The sequence below is a fragment of the Phyllobates terribilis genome, unplaced genomic scaffold (assembly GCF_046119375.1).
Source record: "Phyllobates terribilis strain yellow unplaced genomic scaffold, ASM4611937v1 Scaffold_20__1_contigs__length_20440879, whole genome shotgun sequence".
In the NCBI taxonomy this organism is placed as follows: domain Eukaryota; kingdom Metazoa; phylum Chordata; class Amphibia; order Anura; family Dendrobatidae; genus Phyllobates; species Phyllobates terribilis.
In genome coordinates, this window is record NW_027362780.1 from 17,851,223 (window position 1) to 17,858,612 (window position 7,390).

A 7,390-nucleotide genomic window follows, 5' to 3' on the forward strand; every position below is an offset into this window, starting at 1 on the left:
TGTATTTATGTTGTTTTAACCTATGCTTTATTAAATTTTATTTATGTTGTTTTATCCTATGCTTTATTAAATTGTATTTATGTTGTTTTATCCTATGCTTTATTAAATTGTATTTATGTTGTTTTATCCTATGCTTTATTAAATTGTATTTATGTTGTTTTATCCTATGCTTTATTAAATTGTATTTATGTTGTTTTATCCTATGCTTTATTAAATTGTATTTATGTTGTTTTATCCTATGCTTTATTAAATTATATTTATGTTGTTTAATCATATGCTTTATTAAATTGTATTTATGTTGTTTTATCCTATGCTTTATTAAATTGTATTTATGTTGTTTTATCCTATGCTTTATTAAATTGTATTTATGTTGTTTTATCCTATGCTTTATAAATTGTATTTATGTTGTTTTAACCTATGCTTTATTAAATTGTATTTATGTTGCTTTAACATATGCTTTATTAAATTGTATTTATGTTGTTTTGTCCTATGCTTTATTAAATTGTATTATGTTGTTTTATCTTATGCTTTACTAAATTATATTCATGTTGTTTTATCTTATGCTTTATTAAATTGTATTTATGTTGTTTTAACATATGCTTTATTAAATTGTATTTATGTTGTTTTGTCCTATGCTTTATTAAATTGTATTTATGTTGTTTTATCCTATGCTTTATTAAATTGTATTCATGTTGTTTTATCCTATGCTTTATTAAATTGTATTTATGTTGTTTTATCCTATGCTTTATTAACTTGTATTTATGTTGTTTTAACCTATGCTTTATTCAATTGTATTTATGTTGTTTTAACCTATGCTTTATTCAATTATATTTAAGTAGTTTTATCCTAAGCTTTCTTAAATTGTATTTATGTTGTTTTAACCTATGCTTTATTAAATTATATTCATGTTGTTTTATCTTATGCTTTACTAAATTATATTCATGTTGTTTTATCTTATGCTTTATTAAATTGTATTTATGTTGTTTTAACATATGCTTTATTAAATTGTATTTATGTTGTTTTGTCCTATGCTTTATTAAATTGTATTTATGTTGTTTATCCTATGTTTCATTAAATTGTATTTATGTTGTTTTATCCTATGATTTATTAAATTGTATGTATGTTGTTTTGTCCTATGCTTTATTAAATTTTAATTTATGTTGTTTTATCCTGTGCTTTATTAAATTGTATTTATGTGGTTTTATCCTATGCTTTTTTAAATTGTATTTATGTTGCTTTAACATATGCTTTATTAAATTGTATTTATGTTGTTTTGTCCTATGCTTTATTAAATTGTATTTATATTGTTTTATCCTATGCTTTATTAAATTGTATTTATGTTGTTTTAACCTATGCTTAATTAAATTGTATTTATGTTGTTTTATCCTATGCTTTATTAAATTGAATTTATGTTGTTTTATCCTTTGCTTTATTATATTGTATTTAATTTGTTTTATCCTATGCTTTATTAAATTGTATTTATGTAGTTTTAGCCTATGCTTTATTAAATTGTATTTATGTTGTTTTAACCTATGCTTTATTAAATTGTATTTATGTTGTTTTATCCTATGCTTTATTAAATTGTATTCATGTTGTTTTATCCTACGCTTTATTAAATTGTATTTATGTTGTTTTATCCTATGTTTTATTAACTTTTATTTATGTTGTTTTAACCTATGCTTTATTAAATTGTATTTATGTTGTTTTGTCCTATGCTTTATTAAATTGTATTTATGTTGTTTTAACCTATGCTTTATTAAATTGTATTTATGTTGTTTTATACTATGCTTTATTAAATTGTATTCATGTTGTTTTATCCTATGCTTTATTAAATTGTATTTCTGTGGTTTTATACTGTGCTTTATTAAATTGTATTCATGTTGTTTTAAACTATGCTTTATTAAATTTTATTTATGTTGTTTTAAACTATGCTTTATTAAATTGTATTTATGTTGTTTTAACCTATGCTTTATTAAATTTTATTTATGTTGTTTTATCCTATGCTTTATTAAATTGTATTTATGTTGTTTTATCCTATGCTTTATTAAATTGTATTTATGTTGTTTTATCCTATGCTTTATTAAATTCTATTTCTGTGGTTTTATACTGTGCTTTATTAAATTGTATTCATGTTGTTTTAAACTATGCTTTATTAAATTTTATTTATGTTGTTTTGTCCTATGCTTTATTAAATTGTATTTATGTGGTTTTATCCTATGCTTTTTTAAATTGTATTTATGTTGCTTTAACATATGCTTTATTAAATTGTATTTATGTTGTTTTGTCCTATGCTTTATTAAATTGTATTTATATTGTTTTATCCTATGCTTTATTAAATTGTATTTATGTTGTTTTAACCTATGCTTTATTAAATTGTATTTATGTTGTTTTATCCTATGCTTTATTAAATTGAATTTATGTTGTTTTATCCTTTGCTTTATTATATTGTATTTAATTTGTTTTATCCTATGCTTTATTAAATTGTATTTATGTAGTTTTAGCCTATGCTTTATTAAATTGTATTTATGTTGTTTTAACCTATGCTTTATTAAATTGTATTTATGTTGTTTTATCCTATGCTTTATTAAATTGTATTCATGTTGTTTTATCCTACGCTTTATTAAATTGTATTTATGTTGTTTTATCCTATGCTTTATTAACTTTTATTTATGTTGTTTTAACCTATGCTTTATTAAATTGTATTTATGTTGTTTTGTCCTATGCTTTATTAAATTGTATTTATGTTGTTTTATACTATGCTTTATTAAATTGTATTCATGTTCTTTTATCCTATGCTTTATTAAATTGTATTTCTGTGGTTTTATACTGTGCTTTATTAAATTGTATTCATGTTGTTTTAAACTATGCTTTATTAAATTTTATTTATGTTGTTTTGTCCTATGCTTTATTAAATTGTATTTATGTTGTTTTAACCTATGCTTTATTAAATTTTATTTATGTTGTTTTATCCTATGCTTTATTAAATTGTATTTATGTTGTTTTATCCTATGCTTTATTAAATTGTATTTATGTTGTTTTATCCTATGCTTTATTAAATTGTATTTATGTTGTTTTATCCTATGCTTTATTAAATTGTATTTATGTTGTTTTATCCTATGCTTTATTAAATTGTATTTATGTTGTTTTATCCTATGCTTTATTAAATTGTATTTATGTTGTTTAATCATATGCTTTATTAAATTGTATTTATGTTGTTTTATCCTATGCTTTATAAATTGTATTTATGTTGTTTTATCCTATGCTCTATTAAATTGTATTTATGTTGTTTTATCCTATGCTTTATTAAATTGTATTTATGTTGTTTTATCCTATGCTTTATTAAATTGTATTTATGTTGTTTTATCCTATGCTTTATTAAATTGTATTTATGTTGTTTTATCCTATGCTTTATTAAATTGTATTTATGTTGTTTTAACCTATGCTTTATTAAATTGTATTTATGTTGCTTTAACATATGCTTTATTAAATTGTATTTATGTTGTTTTGTCCTATGCTTTATTAAATTGTATGATGTTGTTTTATCTTATGCTTTACTAAATTATATTCATGTTGTTTTATCTTATGCTTTATTAAATTGTATTTATGTTGTTTTAACATATGCTTTATTAAATTGTATTTATGTTGTTTTGTCCTATGCTTTATTAAATTGTATTTATGTTGTTTATCCTATGTTTCATTAAATTGTATTTATGTTGTTTTATCCTATGCTTTATTAAATTGTATTTATGTTGTTTTGTCCTATGCTTTATTAAATTGTATTTATGTTGTTTTATCCTATGCTTTATTAAATTGTATTCATGTTGTTTTATCCTATGCTTTATTAAATTGTATTTATGTTGTTTTATCCTATGCTTTATTAACTTGTATTTATGTTGTTTTAACCTATGCTTTATTGAATTGTATTTATGTTGTTTTAACCTATGCTTTATTCAATTATATTTAAGTAGTTTTATCCTAAGCTTTCTTAAATTGTATTTATGTTGTTTTAACCTATGCTTTATTAAATTATATTCATGTTGTTTTATCTTATGCTTTACTAAATTATATTCATGTTGTTTTATCTTATGCTTTATTAAATTGTATTTATGTTGTTTTAACCTATGCTTTATTAAATTGTATTTATGTTGTTTTATCCTATGCTTTATTAAATTGTATTTATGTTGTTTTATACTATGCTTTATTAAATTGTATTCATGTTGTTTTATCCTATGCTTTATTAAATTGTATTTCTGTGGTTTTATACTGTGCTTTATTAAATTGTATTCATGTTGTTTTAAACTATGCTTTATTAAATTTTATTTATGTTGTTTTGTCCTATGCTTTATTAAATTGTATTTATGTTGTTTTAACCTATGCTTTATTAAATTTTATTTATGTTGTTTTATCCTATGCTTTATTAAATTGTATTTATGTTGTTTTATCCTATGCTTTATTAAATTGTATTTATGTTGTTTTATCCTATGCTTTATTAAATTGTATTTATGTTGTTTTATCCTATGCTTTATTAAATTGTATTTATGTTGTTTTATCCTATGCTTTATTAAATTTTATTTATGTTGTTTTATCCTATGCTTTATTAAATTGTATTTATGTTGTTTAATCCTATGCTTTATTAAATTGTATTTATGTTGTTTTATCCTATGCTTTATTAAATTGTATTTATGTTGTTTTATCCTATGCTTTATTAAATTGTATTTATGTTGTTTTATCCTATGCTTTATAAATTGTATTTATGTTGTTTTATCCTATGCTCTATTAAATTGTATTTATGTTGTTTTATCCTATGCTTTATTAAATTGTATTTATGTTGTTTTATCCTATGCTTTATTAAATTGTATTTATGTTGTTTTATCCTATGCTTTATTAAATTGTATTTATGTTGTTTTATCCTATGCTTTATTAAATTGTATTTATGTTGTTTTAACCTATGCTTTATTAAATTGTATTTATGTTGCTTTAACATATGCTTTATCAAATTGTATTTATGTTGTTTTGTCCTATGCTTTATTAAATTGTATTATGTTGTTTTATCTTATGCTTTACTAAATTATATTCATGTTGTTTTATCTTATGCTTTATTAAATTGTATTTATGTTGTTTTAACATATGCTTTATTAAATTGTATTTATGTTGTTTTGTCCTATGCTTTATTAAATTGTATTTATGTTGTTTATCCTATGTTTCATTAAATTGTATTTATGTTGTTTTATCCTATGCTTTATTAAATTGTATTTATGTTGTTTTAACCTATGCTTTATTAAATTGTATTTATGTTGCTTTAACATATGCTTTATTAAATTGTATTTATGTTGTTTTGTCCTATGCTTTATTAAATTGTATTATGTTGTTTTATCTTATGCTTTACTAAATTATATTCATGTTGTTTTATCTTATGCTTTATTAAATTGTATTTATGTTGTTTTAACATATGCTTTATTAAATTGTATTTATGTTGTTTTGTCCTTTGCTTTATTAAATTGTATTTATGTTGTTTATCCTATGTTTCATTAAATTGTATTTATGTTGTTTTATCCTATGCTTTATTAAATTGTATTTATGTTGTTTTAACCTATGCTTTATTAAATTGTATTTATGTTGCTTTAACATATGCTTTATTAAATTGTATTTATGTTGTTTTGTCCTATGCTTTATTAAATTGTATTATGTTGTTTTATCTTATGCTTTACTAAATTATATTCATGTTGTTTTATCTTATGCTTTATTAAATTGTATTTATGTTGTTTTAACATATGCTTTATTAAATTGTATTTATGTTGTTTTGTCCTATGCTTTATTAAATTGTATTTATGTTGTTTATCCTATGTTTCATTAAATTGTATTTATGTTGTTTTATCCTATGCTTTATTAAATTGTATTTATGTTGTTTTGTCCTATGCTTTATTAAATTGTATTTATGTTGTTTTATCCTATGCTTTATTAAATTGTATTTCTGTGGTTTTATCCTATGCCTTATTAAATTGTATTTATGTTGTTTTAAACTAGGCTTTATTAAATTGAATTTATGTTGTTTTGTCCTATGCTTTATTAAATTGTATTTATGTTGTTTTAACCTATGCTTTATTAAATTGTATTTATGTTGTTTTAACATATGCTTTATTAAATTGTATTTATGTTGTTTTGTCCTATGCTTTATTAAATTGTATTTATGTTGTTTTATCCTATGATTTATTAAATTGTATGTATGTTGTTTTGTCCTATGCTTTATTAAATTGTATTTATGTTGTTTTATCCTATGCTTTATTAAATTCTATTTCTGTGGTTTTATACTGTGCTTTATTAAATTTTATTCATGTTGTTTTAAACTATGCTTTATTAAATTTTATTTATGTTGTTTTGTCCTATGCTTTATTAAATTGTATTTATGTGGTTTTATCCTATGCTTTTTTAAATTGTATTTATGTTGCTTTAACATATGCTTTATTAAATTGTATTTATGTTGTTTTGTCCTATGCTTTATTAAATTGTATTTATATTGTTTTATCCTATGCTTTATTAAATTGTATTTATGTTGTTTTAACCTATGCTTTATTAAATTGTATTTATGTTGTTTAATCCTATGCTTTATTAAATTGTATTTATGTTGTTTTATCCTATGCTTTATTAAATTGTATTTATGTTGTTTTATCCTATGCTTTATTAAATTGTATTTATGTTGTTTTATCCTATGCTTTATAAATTGTATTTATGTTGTTTTATCCTATGCTCTATTAAATTGTATTTATGTTGTTTTATCCTATGCTTTATTAAATTGTATTTATGTTGTTTTATCCTATGCTTTATTAAATTGTATTTATGTTGTTTTATCCTATGCTTTATTAAATTGTATTTATGTTGTTTTATCCTATGCTTTATTAAATTGTATTTATGTTGTTTTAACCTATGCTTTATTAAATTGTATTTATGTTGCTTTAACATATGCTTTATCAAATTGTATTTATGTTGTTTTGTCCTATGCTTTATTAAATTGTATTATGTTGTTTTATCTTATGCTTTACTAAATTATATTCATGTTGTTTTATCTTATGCTTTATTAAATTGTATTTATGTTGTTTTAACATATGCTTTATTAAATTGTATTTATGTTGTTTTGTCCTATGCTTTATTAAATTGTATTTATGTTGTTTATCCTATGTTTCATTAAATTGTATTTATGTTGTTTTATCCTATGCTTTATTAAATTGTATTTATGTTGTTTTAACCTATGCTTTATTAAATTGTATTTATGTTGCTTTAACATATGCTTTATTAAATTGTATTTATGTTGTTTTGTCCTATGCTTTATTAAATTGTATTATGTTGTTTTATCTTATGCTTTACTAAATTATATTCATGTTGTTTTATCTTATGC